This window comes from Neolamprologus multifasciatus, chromosome 12 (assembly GCF_963576455.1).
Source record: "Neolamprologus multifasciatus chromosome 12, fNeoMul1.2, whole genome shotgun sequence".
Taxonomy (NCBI): domain Eukaryota; kingdom Metazoa; phylum Chordata; class Actinopteri; order Cichliformes; family Cichlidae; genus Neolamprologus; species Neolamprologus multifasciatus.
Window position 1 is genome coordinate 32,155,054 of NC_140450.1, and position 15,984 is coordinate 32,171,037.

The 15,984-nt window shown below is 41.0% G+C and overlaps 1 long non-coding RNA gene across 1 annotated transcript in view; it reads left to right on the forward strand.

The window, feature by feature from the left end:
- Positions 1-12,812: 12,812 nt before the first annotated feature.
- The window catches only part of LOC146507325 (uncharacterized), an 85,272-nt gene continuing 82,100 nt past the window's right edge, over positions 12,813-15,984 (forward strand). Inside the window, exon 1 of the long non-coding RNA XR_014877403.1 lies at positions 12,813-15,899. This is a non-coding gene — a long non-coding RNA (uncharacterized LOC146507325). The remainder of the gene's footprint in view (positions 15,900-15,984) is intronic.

Sequence of the window (15,984 nt, forward strand, 5' to 3'; positions counted from 1 at the left end):
TCTCTTCTTGGCTGCAGTGGTTATTATTATATTTACATGCTTCCAGCTCCCGTTTTTGCTGGATGACAGCTCGTACTTTTCCTTTTTCTCCCTCCCTCGCTCACAGACACATAACGTGTATGGCAGTCCATTCTCCCTGCAGCACGGACTACACTGCCTATGATGCTACATTCTTTAGAGCTATACCTGTAGCATTCTGCCTGTTAGCTTAGCACAACAACAACAAAAAGGCCTCTCTCACCCAGGAAACACGCAGAGAGAGAGCGTCACCCTGTAACCATGGCAACCGTAACGCTGCCGCCTGGAACAACAGAACGTAGCTGTCAGACAAAACCCAAACAGTCCTGACCCGCCACAATATGAAACAGGGAAGTGCTGCAGTGTAATCCATTTATTTCAACAAAGTAACTGTATTCTAAATACCACCTTTTTAAACGGTAACTGTAACGGAATACAGTTACTCATATTTTGTATTTTAAATACGTAACGGCGGTACATGTATTCCGTTACTCCCCAACACTGCAGATGTGGAAGGTAAAGTCCAAAGTGGTCAGAGTGGTAGTAGGGGAATTAGGTGCTGTAACCCTGAAACTGGAACAGCAGCTCCAATAGATTCCTCAGAGCTGTCTGTCCAGAAGAGTTCTAGGACTAGAAATACGCAAGACACTGCAGAACCCTCAAACTCTCAGACCTCTAACAGAGGAACACAGACATACCACCCCCTAGGGGTGAGATGGATTTTTTTTTAGACAGAAAGAAAGAGGGAGGGAGAGAGATCAACAAACTAAAATGACATACAGTGATCCGATAGCCAAAGAGATTTGACTAAATCTGACTGAGTGCTTGCTTAGGATGTACTGCAAACCTTCACTGTCACAAAAAACAAAATTTTTTTTTTCAATTTTATATTCTGCCACGTGAAATAGTTTCAAAAGACCTCGAATAATACTGTGTCACAGCCCGTTCATCAAGTTGCAAATAATGTTGCAGTTCCTGTAAAATTGACTGCAACGTTGGACCCAAGAAGCATACGCTGGAGCGAAGATGATGACAGCAGAACTTTTATTTAATACTGCGGTTAGTTTACTGGGACACAGACACTCCCGCTCTCTCTGCTGTCACGTCCGCCAACATATAAAGAGACACAATCACTGTCAGATCCCAGCACACCTGTTCACCCCGCCCCTGCGCCGCCCCGGGAGCTCACTGCGTCACCCCTCCTCTGCAGCTGGCCAGAGACCACACCCACGCCACATTGACATTTTTTGCCAATCAGGATTTATACGTATATTATTCTTGTTAGTCTTGATTTATTGTTTTCTTTTGGTCAAACATCTCACAAATAAGATCAGTGGTAGTTGATGCACAGTAGAGTGTTTGTTCAAACCTGGCAACCCTTTACTAACTGAACAGCCGGCTGGTTTTATTGCTGGTAATAGCTGCTTCTCTGGCATTTTATCAGCCCATCTGTTGCTGATGATTGGAGCATGTGGTCTGGTACTATCCAAACACACACACACACACACACACACACACACACATGAATATATCATGGAAGCCACACAAATGATTGCACACAAATGCGCACAGCTTAAATGTGCAAATCCACACAGGTGGACAAACATAAATGTGCCACAGCAGACGACAGCCTGCACCTCATCCTTGTAGTACACATCTTATATTAATACACATATAGTTTATTACATGCAGATGTGTATTCACAGCTCCAGGAAACATCACAAACATCCACTCTAGCACTGTTAACATGGACACATACCCATAAATCAGCCTGTCCTAACTCTGCTAAAGAACATATATAAAAACTAGGGGACCATACATACACATACATGCTGTATATGAACATGGTTGCAGAACCACTTACACGCACCACACTAGTATAATAAAGGCCTGTTTTTTGACTTTGATGAATGGACTTTAGATATTGTATCCTTTATATGGGAGCAGAAATTGTCAAATGAGGAGTGGAGGAAAGATGCAAGCACATGCATAAACTGACAAGTACGGAAATATCAACACGGTTCCATACATATTATATGGTTTCATGCATGCATGTAGACATGTATAAATACACACACAACAATCCTGTCTCTCTGCTGGGGGAAGCCCAGACTTTCCCATGATTAATAGGGGTTATGTGATCCCAATTCTTTACCTCATACTATCTCTGCACTGAAGCTGGAAAAATAAGCAAGCACTCAGCTAACATGACACAGGCAAGAAAAACTCCCTGATCGACTCGCCAGCCTGCATATAGCGTGAGCAAGATAGCGCTTAGCGTGCAATGTTCTAAACTCAGTGAGACTTAGAGCCAGAAATAAGAGCTCATTTGCAAAAGGCTTTGTACATGTTGCTTATTCTGCATCGCCCTACATTTCTACTAGCACTGACGTGTATCGTTACACAGATACTTCTATTCAAAATGCCACCTTTTACCTCCTAAAAAGATGTATCAAAGCCTTTCAGCTACACCGTAATCTAATTCAAAAAGCTATTTCAACTTTCTGTAAGTAAAAGCAGAACAGTGAAAATCACTTAGAAATGAGAAGGTGTTTGGCAGCTTAACCCTCGGCTTTCACTGGAACGTGACAGCCTTCTGGCTGTTTATTTAACTTTACCACAATAACTTGCACTGACTGGCAACTTTTGGAGTTCTTAGTGGAGAAGCTGTGCCCAGGAAAGATGAAGGGTAAATGTCTACAACCAAATCTTTCCAAAGTTGTTGTGAAATATAGCAAGAATTTGTGTATTGTGGAGAGTGCAGAGTGTGGCTGATAGTAATGTTGATACTTACATCAATTAGGCATGACATTATGACCTTCCTTTTACTGTATTGGTCACCCTCACTGTCGAGGCACAGACTCCACGAGACCCTTGAAGGTGTGGTGTTGTATCTGGCATCAAGATGTTAACAGCAGATCCTTTAAGTCCTGTAAGTTGCAAGGTGGAGCCTCCATGGATTGGACTGCAAAGTGCTTTGTACTGACACCTTTGTATCAGAACCAGCATTCAATTTTTGAGCAGTTTGAGCTACTGTAACTTGTTTTGGGCCAGCCTTCACACAATAAGGCTATATGAGAAACCAAGGTGGTACGGCCATGTTGTCCTTAGCGATAAAAATTCCATTGCAAAGACAGCCCAGCAATTAGATCTGGATGGAAACAGGCCACAAGGAAGACCAAAAAAGCGCTGGATGGACCGAATCAAGGATGATATGAAGGCTGTGAATGTTACACCAGAAGACGCCCTTGATAGGAAGAAGTGGAGGAAGGCATGCAAGATAGCGGACCCTGCGTCGCGGGATATAAACCGCTAGGAAGAAGAAGAAAGGTTTCTCATATAATGACTGTTCGGGATCGTTCATTTTTAGTTTTAAGTAGCTGACAAAATCTGCCTAAATAGATTATGCTAGCATATTGATGATTTGCAATATGTGAGAGCATCTATCCAACCAAACTATAAATGGGAACTATTCCAAAATCGATCACTGCCACCTTTATATGTACAGGGCTGGAAAGAACCCCAAAACTGGTAATGAAATTCACTTCTTCAGATTCATCTATTAGACCAGTGAAGGCCAACTATGTATTGAGAAGAGCCAAAAGGCTGCCTGCAGGTTTTCATCCCAAGCACAGACTCCATCCACTGATGAATCCCTCCTTTCAAGCAGAGAGAATTAATCAGTGAGTGTGTCTGATGAAGTGATCAGTTGGAGTAAATTCCTGCAGCACGGTGCACTCTTTATTTCAAGACTGGCGGCACTTTATTTTCTCTTTAATGCTGTCGAAATTGGTTTGATGTCTGCTGATATGCTATCTATTTTCAGGCTGCTATATTGGTGCTATTATGGTCCTAAAATGTCTTGAAAAGCAAACATCAAAATTTCTGTGATGGAATTATTGATGAAATCAGTTGTGAGTAAAAATACCCTCATCGCAGAAGGAATTTAGAATAGGTTTTTAAAATACCAATCATGCTGCCTAGTTTTGTCAGTATAGGCTGTGTATATGCAGTTTGGTCATACTGGGTGGAGAGATACAGACTTTACTAGTAGTTTAAACAAAACATCAATTATTCAAATCTAGCACCTTGTTATTCAGGCCTGTTCTGAAGAGTTAGCCACGCCCACGTGTGGGAGAGGTGTGGTGGTGTGGCTGATGGAGTGCACACAGCACGAGCCTTTTGTCCTTTCAACTGATGGATGCTTTCATGGTCCCAGCTTTAGAGTGGATGCACATGCATACACACAGAGTTCTTGATGTTATCTGGACGTCACTCACAGAAACACAACTGACCGTTACTTGTAAAGGCCTGAAACCTGATCCAGTAGAAGACCCACTCTGTGAAACAGGCGGAAAAGCATTTCTTCCATTTAGCCACCTGAGAAAAGTTCATGTATTCAAGTGATGCCACACATTGCCACGTCTGATTTTCTTAAGCATTAGTCAAGTCTCCTCTGCATTTAATCATGAGCTCATGAGCTGCTGAGGGATCATACAGTGCCATTTCTCCCATTGCTTTCCCCATATGCAACTGAGTCAAGCCACTGACTATCTACTCACACTTTATCATCTCAAGGCAATGGCCACAGCCGGTTTAACCAACTGACAGAGATTCGTGCTTACACAAATCCAAACTCCTGCAGTGACCTCCAAAATGTTTAGCCGCTGGCAGTGGTAGAGTTCCCGAGTCAGCGCAGTTTCTCCCTCCAGTTGCTGTCAGCCCTCTGTCAGCTGCCATCCATCATGGTCCAGCTATTTGGGGTCACCTGCAGCCGACTGAGCTAAGACAAGAGGGCTTGTCAGTCTGTCAGTCACTGAATAATGACACCAGGCCTAGGTGACCTCAAGTTCTCATTACCAAAGCTGCAGTAGAGTGGGGCAGAGCAAAGTAAAACAGACTGGACTAAACAGGAAGTGAAAGGCAGGAACATGTGATCCTTCAGTCAAACTTAATGCCCGTCACGTCAGGTGGAGTAGTGATTTTCCTTCTTGCAACAGAGAAGTGTTAGACAGTGATTTTTTGAGTGTGGATTTAAGGACTGCAGCAGCGTGGAGGAGCTTATCAGGCATGCTGAATGAAAAATGCATGACAGGCTCAGGTAATTATTCTAATCCAACTTCAGAGAGAGATAGTGAGAAAATGAAATTAAAAAAAATATCATTAGGCTTTGCTCTGATCAATAAGCTGCATATAATTAAACGATGAGTCTCGCAAAAACAGCACCCTACACACACCCAGCCATTTCCTTTGTGCTTGGCATTAAGCCCGAGAACTTAGCCCACCCCGTGTCCTCCCCCCAGTACGTCCAGCATCAGCATCCAGAGGCAAGCTCATCCTGCATGGAAAAATGATCAGCCATGGAGCTGAACACTGCTAGCCTCATAAATAAGACCGAAGCAACGGTTGAGAGGGTGTCCTGACAAGAGGCATCTGACTGTCCAGTTCCGTTGGTCCAGCAGCGGGGGTGTAAATCACACGTCTGCCAGTCCTGGGATGGTGGACCTAAAGGGTAAAGGAAAAAGGACGGAGGTACAAAGGGGGCTCTTTTCTGCTTATAAGACCCGTCTCCAAGGTAGGCATTGATTCGTTTAAGTACAGCTGTTTACACCTGGACAAAACTTTGGTCTTGTGCTGCTGACAATTAAGCAACACCACAGGCAAAACTGGTGGTGGGTGAGAGAGAGGGCAGCCGGCACTTATCTGCAGGGAACAGAGAGTGACAAACGTTACTGACAGGGACTAGCCAGAGGAATTCTGATCCCCTGCTCAGAACACACATGCAGATAAAGCACAAATCGTTTATATTCCAAGAGCTTTCTGAACCCCCGTCCTGCTTGGCTACCATCTTTGCCTTGATTTATCTCCCTCCTGGCTATCATCAGAAACCACACACTGAGAGTTTACACTGTTCCACTCCAGGTGCACCGAATTTAATCCAAACGGCAGGTCCACTATAAGTTACACAACAGAACTGAGCGTTTGAACACAAGTGTACATAACTTGGGCTCGCGGTGATAAGAATAACTGTGAGCTGCGCAACATTTGAGAAATTCGGAAAGGCTAAACTAATGTTTAATTATTCCTTTGTCACTTTTAAAACTTAATTTACACATTCATATAACACAACAAGCAACAAAAGCATCACTTTTTCACATTAGTTGTTATTACTGTGACTCTGAAGGGCAATATACTGAATCCTGAGTTATCCTGATGCATCCATTGGTTTGTGTGAATATTGGACAAGGCACTCCGGTATAGAAAAAAGCAATTGTATGATTGTGAGTTTGTGTGACTGGGTCAACAGGGCTTGTAGTGAAAGTGCTTTGAGAGCTCAAGAGTAGAAAAACACTTTTGAAGTACCCGTCGCTTTACCATGTACTTAGTGTCTAGTATCAGGCCATCTCATGAGTCAGCCCGGTGCAATGACAAAAACACACAGCAGTCATAAAATGAGATCTAATGGCTTGTGTATTTGGGCACAAACTGTCCCTTTGTTCCTGACAGTCAGCTTGACATCGAAACAAATGTACTTTAGTTTGAGCTGTTTTTTTTCATATTTTCTGAGACACCTCTGAGGGGATGCATCACCCAAGAAAACTGGAAAACCTAACCAAGTACGCTGGTGTCTAAATCTAAACAAACAGCAAGCAAAAGCATAATAAAGTGAAAAAGTAATACCAAAGAAAGTGTGAAAAATGATGCTTCCCTGTGGGTTTTTAAGCTGTAGTCTCTAAGTGAATGATGGGAGCGTTAAGCTTTCCAAACTGCACCATTGTTTTCATGAATAAATACAATTTCATGACTTTTTCAGAAGCTGCCTAAAAAACCTATCTACCCTCAGCCTGTTTGCCAAACAAGGCACTGAGAACGAAGGCATGAAGCAAGTACTGTGTTTATACTGAATTTTGAATTAAATTTCAATTTAGAATGTATGAAAAGCCTATTTGACATTAATATTGGAAGATTAATAAATGTTTCAGAGAGCAGCTGTGTATTTATAGAGTGTAATTTTTTAGGTTTTGCGACACTCATTTTTGGAGACAGATATTGTTATCACTTTCATGTTCTGTTGTACCCACAGTAAGACCTGAAAACATTAGAGCCATAATGATTTAAATATATTTTACTGAAAATGAAAATGGCAAGAGGATCCTGGAATTCCTGGGATTGATCATAAAAGCATGTAACCATCACAACTATTAGACACTGTCCTCAGGTTTGTTGTTACGAAATCCTCATAACCAACAATTATCAATATTAATTTAATATTAATTAACACTTAGAACACGGACCAAACTTGTGTATTGCAAACTCGGCTGTGTATTCAAAGCTGTGACAGGAAGCTTTGTGTATATGTTTCCCACACTCACTGAAATTGTGTCTTATCTTATGACCCCATCCCCCCTTTTTGATTTCTGTGTTTTCACCTAGTGAAGACTAACTTGCTCATTTTCATATTATTTTGTTATGGTAAAATGGCCTGCATTTGTATAGCGCTTTACTCAGTCCCTAAGGACCCCAAAGCGCTTTACACTACATTCAGTCACCACACATTCACACACACATTCACAACCTACATTGTAGCCACAGCTGCCCTGGGGCGCACTGACAGAGACGAGGCTGCCGGACACTGGCGCCACCGGGCCCTCTGACCACCACCAGTAGGCAAACATGGGGTTAGTATCTTGCCCAAGGATATTTGGTATGCCAGCCAACTGACTGTTGCTGACTGTTGGAGAAATCCCAGAATACCCAGAAAATATTGAGTACTCTCCCTGGGAGTACCTGTTGAAACTCAACATTCAAACATGGAAACAAGAACCTCGTTGCTGTGAGGTGACAGTGCTCCAACCACTCCACCAATGTGGTGTCTTATTAAAGATCATATCTCTATCAAAGCACACTGTTTCAAGTCACCCTCTGAGCAACCTCTGTTTTGAGACACCCCCATAACATTTAAAGGCCAGCAGTTAATTGTGGCAACCTGGGCAAATGTGATGGGAACACAGTTCTTGTGGTAGCGTCAAGGGCCGCCTTAAACTCTGTCAACACACGCCATAACAAAAATGCATAGAAAGGACACGTATAGTTTCACAGATTCACAGATCTAATCCAACTCAGGAGATTCGGGTCAAATATGATCCAGAACAACCCCAGTGTACAAAACTTTATAGCACCTGTGCAATCGTTTAATAGGGTTAAACTTAGAGTCCTGAAGTGTGGCTCCTTAACTTTAACTTTTTGTTGGCTGATAAAGCCAAGAAAAGAAGCTATAACAGAGTGGTGAGAACCAGCAGTGCCCAAGTATGCCCATCACTTGGCATTCTTATCAACTGACCAGCACTACACGACACAGTTACACACTGTAGCTTTAATTAAAAGCTAGATACAAAACTAGACGATCCCATTAATCAGACAAGTACTGACTCTTATCCAGTTTTAATTAGAGAGCATTAGTTGTCTTAATAAAACCCCACTTCACATGACAGTAAAGCATTAAAACAAGAAAGGCGGTCCGGTAGCTTCGGATTCACTGTTTCATACCTAAGACGTCATCTCTAAGTACATGTTCTCCGATAAGATTGGCAGCTAAAAAATGAATAAATAACATTACAATCGCAGTCTGACAGCTGCAGTGTAATACATCTCATTTTACTGCTGAGCTTTTAGTCTTGGGCCATTAGCAAAAAATCTGGTGTGGTGAGTCCTGCTGATGGTCCAAACCTGAGAGCTCAGCAAGCATTAAATCAAGATCTATTACAATGAAGGTGCTACATGACATTTACTGGTTGTTGCAGCATCTTTTGAATAACTGTAAGTCCTTAAATCCACAACATTAAAAGCAAAGAACATTGAAGAGCAACAGGATCAAAGCCAGAGTGGCTCAAATAGTTATTTCATGTGGGGCTGGGGTTTTTTCTGCTTAGTTATTGCCAATTTCTCGTTTTGCACCTGCATCTTAGACAGATTAGCTCCGCAGTCCTTCTGTTTTCTTGTATAATACAACATTCAGTGGAGTGGAACAGCTCATTATGAATTTCAACGATCACATATTAAGAAGGGGAAAACTTTAGAGTCTTTGGCCAGTGAAGCATTTGTAGCACTGAGTTGACCCTGAGGATTGAAAAGCAACATGACTTCAAAATTTACTGGGGAGGGTTTCCAAGGTCTAGTTGTTAGGCAAACCGCCCGCCCCTGAGACGTAATAAATAATGATGAGTGCTCAAATCCAAGGTTGCAGGATATTTGTGTGTACAGTGTGTGTGCATCTGGCCAAGAGAAGTTTGATCCATCTGTGTGGGTGTGCATGTTTGGCCTTTCAGGTTGGAGAGTCTCACCCATCCTTACAAAGGTTAAGCAGGAGAAACTTCTAAAACTGAAAACTATATGTAGATGGATGGATGGATGGATGGATGGATGGATGGATAGATAGATAGATAGATAGATAGATAGATAGATAGATAGATAGATAGATAGATAGATAGATAGATAGATAGATAGATAGATTCACAGTTGGCATAAACATACTGACTGCTTCAAGTATCAGCACTGCATAAGGATCGATCAAAACATCATTTTAAGCTACATCGTCATAGACCCTTAAAGGGCAGGGGATATTTTGGGGCAGTTTTGATGATGGAAATAAAGCTGTGAAAATAAAATCAAAATCAAATGTTTATCCTGCTTCTTCTGCCTTCATTGACGCATGAGTCAGGACACAACTCTGCAGAGGAATGCTGTTGTCAAACAAGACTCTGATCTAACTATCCAGCTTATTATCTGATAGCGATCTCCTCAGGCAGATTCGATTGCCTTCACAATGTCTCCAACTTAATCACAGCATTCTCTCCCTCCCCTGCCTAGATTATCCCCTCCTACTGAGGAATCAATTTGCCTGTCACTGAAACGTGGTCCATGCCTAAAGTGGGTGAAGGAAAGTCTCTTTGATGCAGGTAACTGGAATTCAATTATGTTCCCGTGGCGGCATGAAACTGGAATGTGAAACAATAGAGGGATAAAGGATAAAGAGAGGGAAAAAATGGAGGAGAGAAACATGCTTGTCAATGAGCATGCATGTATTGAGTTTGATAAGACACTTTTTGCATGTTCAGGAATTTCATGTAAATTAATAACTGTAACAGAATTATCATCCTTACCTCAAAGTTGCCAAAGTTACCTTGGTGAGTCTGATTTTCCAGCTCGCACTGCTAGCAAGTCGTTAGACTGAGATTAGATGTGGTTCAGATATTACTCTGCATGATGGATGAATAAGGAGCTTTTTGATCTCTTCCTGCAGTGTGCTCTGCAGGAGGTCAAAGTTGCCACTTATCATTTTAAATATCTCAACATTTATTCCCTGAATTAGCATAAAACTTGGTAAAAAAATTCAAGTGTATTTCCTCAGGGTTCCTTTAGAAACAGCATGGGGTACACATTTGTAGTAGTGTGTGATGAGTCTCAACAGTCATTGGATGGACAACCATTTTATATCTCTCCCTCTCATTTTAAATGCTTTTCATCCAACTTGAAACATGGTGCTAAAATAATCATGTATTGAAATATACATGAGTGAATTCAACAGCAGCAAGATCTTGGTTTAAATGCAACTTCCAGGGGAAATTTAAAAAGTTTTTCGAAACCTTTCAGGCAAAGTTTTTCAGTCTGTGTTTTTATTATTATCAAATTTGAAAGGTGATTTTGTACATGCAGACCTCAATCTCGATGGTGATTTGGAATTAATGTTGGGACGGTGCTTTAAGATGATTGTCTAAATATTCCAGGCTTGTTTCAACAAGACATTTGTGCAATCATATGATAACAATCTGAATTTATTCCAGTACTTTTGTTTTATGGCAAATTCATTATGGTAATACGTCTTCAAAACTCACAATCTCATAAGCCTAATAACTTGCTTGTAATTAAGTACTAACAGTTGAAACTAAGCTGGTAAGCAAGATGCCTATAAGACATTATTTTGGCAGTTATATTATATTGGCATGATAATGTGCATTTTATGCTAACGCATTGGTCTGTCTGAATATAAATGTAAAAAAAGTTGTTTAATATGAATAATCAGACCTCATATTACCATTTCACCCCAATAGATCACTCTGCTTTCAGACTGATGCCTTACTTATGGTTCTTAGGGTATTTCAGAGTAGGATGGGAGGCGGATTCAGGAGACAGACACCACCTCTACTTTTAAGATTAGGCTTTAAAAACCTGTGATAAAACATATAATTAGGTCTGAATCAGGTGACCTCAACAACTAACCAAGTTATGCTGCCAGAGGCCTAGGCTGCTGGCAACTTCCCATGATGTATGGAGCATTTCTTCTTCACTCCTTTTCATGTAATCTTCATTCCCAACTGGTGACTCAGCTTCCCTGAATCTTGTCAGAACCGAGTTCAGGGAGGTTCAGTTAATTTCTGATAAAAAGGAGTTTTTCCTTTCCAAGTGCTTGTTCATAGGAAACTGTCTGATTGTTGGGTTTTCTCTCTATTATTGTATAGTATTTACCTTAAAATGTAAACCACCTTGAGGCCTATTCTGCTTTGTGTTTTTCTTAGCTAAATTAAAAGGCTTGAGCACATTCAGTCAATCAAGTTGTCTGAAATTTCTGGTTGACCCTGCAGCTGTTCTACTTGCCTGTTTTATTAGACTGGACAAGGCAGGAGTTTCCATTGTCGGTGCTTTGTTAGCTAACATGCTAAAGGCGTGATCTCTGCACTTTAACATCACATGTTGGTCAAGGTGGTTAGTAGGAGAACATTCATCTGCTAAGATGATAAATCATAGAGTGCATTCTTGCTAATACTAGCGCTGTTTCCTCATAAAGCACAGACCATATAACTGAGCTCGAAGCAGCGTTTTTACTACTCTCTCATCTGTCTCCCATTAGAGATTTATCTAAAATAAATGTACAAATCTCCAGGCCTCGCAGATTTAACATCTCAAGCCACTGTTAACAGGACGTAGGCACTCAAACATTTGAGGGATGCTACAGATTTCAGTGGAACTGGATACAAGCAGAGTCAAGCTTGCCTCCAAAGGCAATAGCCACAAGCACTGCTCTCCTCGCAGTCCCTGATTAAATACCACTCTCTGAATCTTAGCAAAAAAACAAGACAAAAAACTCCAACTAAAATAAATAAATATAAAATCCCCCAGACCTTCACTTTGCTGTTTTTATGTATGAAATTACTCTATACTCTTGTCTTGCTGACATTGTTATGTATCCTTGGATTTTGTCCAAATAATGACCCACTGCCTAACCCTCTGACCTCCAGCTGACCTGTTGCTTGCTACTACTAGTCAATTAACTTTTTCAATGAAACACAGATACCGCCACCACCCTGGCCCATCACTTGGCCCACTCATGCATAGGGCACTTGGGGTCGAATGCCAGACCAATAAATCTGACCAGAAAATGGAGATCTGCTCAACCCTGTTTACTTTAAAGAGCCCTCTCTGACTCTCTCTCTCAAACTGATTCATAGCCCCAGGCGTGAAGGATGATGGAAGGCTGACTGAACAATGAACACCTGTGTGTGAGTGTGTGTGCATGCATGCGCCTAGCCAAGCAGAAAGAATGACCTTGCCAACCCTGATGTCTCCAGTGACTGTTGGGGAATTCATTGACAGTCTTTGACTACTGTTTCTTTTGCTGGAGCATCCATCTGGGTCTGTTCTGAAGTCACACATTTCCTTTCTGCTTGCATTAGCATGCACCTTGGGTGTGTGCAGATGGAAACAACAAAGAAGTTTAAATTCCTTAGGATATACAGAAGATACATTATTAATCAGATTTGTGCTGTGTATATGACAACTTGAATACCAAGATATTGCAAAGATATTGCCGATGATGTGTCTACCATCACATTTATATGCAGTCTATGCTTAAAGAAAACTAGCGGGGGAATAAAGTGACAATATGAACTAAATTCTAAGACTAAAGTCACTGACATCGCCCTTTCAAATCCAGTTGCATCCAATTTAAAAGTTTTCATGGCAAGATGCATTTTAATGTTAAGTATAGCAAGGTCAGGTGGGAGGCAGAGGCAGCCTAAAGCTACTCTCTGCCAAAGCAAATCAACCCAAAAAATCAGATTCTGTATAAACAAAATGCAGTTTGGGACAGATACAAGAAAGATGCCTTCTGCTGCCAAAAACATCTAAAATTACATTCCCTTCTGCTTACTTAGAGACTAATCAGAAATGAAGGAAATTATTCATTTACCCACAAGAAGCCTATTATCAGAACAATTTTCTCTCCATTTTTGTCTTTTCAGCCACAGTGGCGATTTAACAGCAACAAAAAATGTAGCAGAAACAATTCTAGGCAGGCCAACTTAAATGACTTAAATACACAATAAAAACTGATTAACTACTCAATCCATAACACTCCCTGCAGAAACTGTTCCTCAACGGACTCTCTCCAGTCAAAAACATCTGATCCTGTGAAAATGTAATTATGTAGATCTTGAATTTAATACAAACTGTCTACCTTATAAGATATCCAGGAAGAAAAATCGTCTCATATTGAAGCCATCTTTTGTTTCCCTCAGGGAACAATGGTTATATGCATAAACTTCACTTTAATAGTTAGCTGTCAGCACATAAAACACCTTCAGTTATTTAGGCAACACATTCAGATCCTGTAGTTAAGTTCGCACACACCAAAGGGAAAAGAAAAGTCAAATGCAAGTGAAAGTTTCCTACAGAAAATATAGTTGAAGTTGCTCAGATTACGGCAAAAGTACTGTTTTTATCCTTCTGACTAATTTCAAACCCGATTAGCTTATTAATTACTGAAGCATCGGCGTGCAAGCAGCGTGTCACGCCTCTATCTTCTGGAGTTAGAGCCCGTTTGAACTACGATACAGGGTTTTATAAACAAGAACATCAGATAAACTTGAACGTTTGTCAGATGATTAATAGCAGAGGAAAGAAGAGAAAGCATTTTATTATACACAAATCTGTTTTCAGTTTGTCTCTAATGCTGACTGGTGCTCTTGGTGAGATATTGGACTACTTGAACATTTGCTGAAATTAAACCACGTGAGCTGTTAATGATTCACAGACATCTGAAACACCAGACAACAATCGCTCAGCGCTTTAATTTTTAGCTTTTAACAAAAAAAGAAGCTTTTTTTGTATCTGCTGTGACATGTCAGCTATGTGTCATATAATAATGAGCAGAATGCACAACATGAAAAATGAAGTGAAGGGACAGCATAGAGCCCCAGAGCTGCAGAGAACTGCAGAGAACTGCAGAGCGTTTCTGGACAAATTTATGATACACAGAATTTAACGCGTGAACTAAATTCATTCAACTTTCATACAAATGTAATCAGGCACATTCATCTCTTCCCGTCTCTCTCTCTCTGTCTCAGTCCTGTGTGTGGTAAAGTTTAGCTGACCCTCCTAACTATTACTGTCATCACCCTCTCTAATGTCAGGCCCTTTGCTGTGCTAAACGAAGCCACATTTCACCACCATATCAGGAATCCACGGACTCGGACACCTAATGCTTTTAACTCCGATACACCTGTGTGTCCCACAACATCACAGGCCATTTCCCCTCTCCTCAGACAAACAAGGACAAGCACCAACACACACACACACCATCCCTTAGACAAATGGTAACTTTTCTTTTTCACTGAGCGTCGACTTTGTTACTGATGAATGATGGACCTTGTTTCACCATTAAGATCAAAAGGATACATTGCTTTGCTTTTTCATTACTTTGGTAATCAATGCATCTTTGAGGAGAACGGGTATATTTAAAAAGACAAATACTGCCTCAAAATTCTGCTATTATCTGTCATATTATCATATATTACCTATCAGTGACTATCTAAAATGCATAGGCACATCATTTATGAATTAATTTTAACAAACAACCTGAAATAACTGTTTGTACAGCCACATTTGCATATGGTCATTAGTCCTAACTTTCTACACAATGTTATAAGTGACACTCAGATCCATCTCAAAAGTCATCAATACAGTGTATATAAAAGAAGGCTGTAGCATTTTTAACTCACATTTTAAAGCCCCAAATTTAGCATCATCATTATCATGGAGCCAGAAGATTGTATGTTTTTAGATACACTGGATCCTACCTGCTAATTAGGGCTAAGTAACAATTCAAATGAGCTAGTAGAATTTTAATCTGACAAACTTGAACACACACTTAAGGGAGTAAACCACATAGCAAGCCATAGCATTTGTCAGATAGTTAAACTGCATCTTCCAAATGTGGGTGGCTCCTGTAGGACAGACTTGTTAATTCAATTCAATTTTATTTATATAGTGCCAAATCACAACAAAAGTCGCCTCAAGGCGCTTCATAGATACAGAGAAAAACCCAACAATCATATGACCCCCTATGAGCAGCACTTTGGCGACAGTGGGAAGGAAAAACTCCCTTTTAACAGGAAGAAACCTCCGGCAGAACCAGGCTCAGGGAGGGGCGGGGCCATCTGCTGTGATTGGTTGGGGTGAGAGAAGGAAGACAGGATAAAAGACATGCTGTGGAAGAGAGACAGGTCAATAACCGATATGATTCAACACAGAGAGGTCTGTTAACACATAGTGAGCGAGAAAGGTGACTGGAAAGGAAAAACTCAATGCATCATGGGAATCCCCCGGCAGCCTACATCTATTGCAGCATAACTAAGGGAGGATTCAGGGTCACCTGGTCCAGCCCTAACTATATGCTTTAGCAAAAAGGAAAGTTTGAAGCCTAATCTTAAAAGTAGAGATAGTGTCTGTCTCCCGAATCCAAACTGGAAGCTGGTTCCACAGAAGAGGGGCCTGAAAACTGAAGGCTCTCCCTCCCATTCTACTTTTAAATACTCTAGGAACAACAAGTAGGCCTGCAGAGCGAGAGCGAAGTGCTCTAATAGGGTGATATGGTACTACAAGGTCATTAAGATAAGATGGGGCCTGATTATT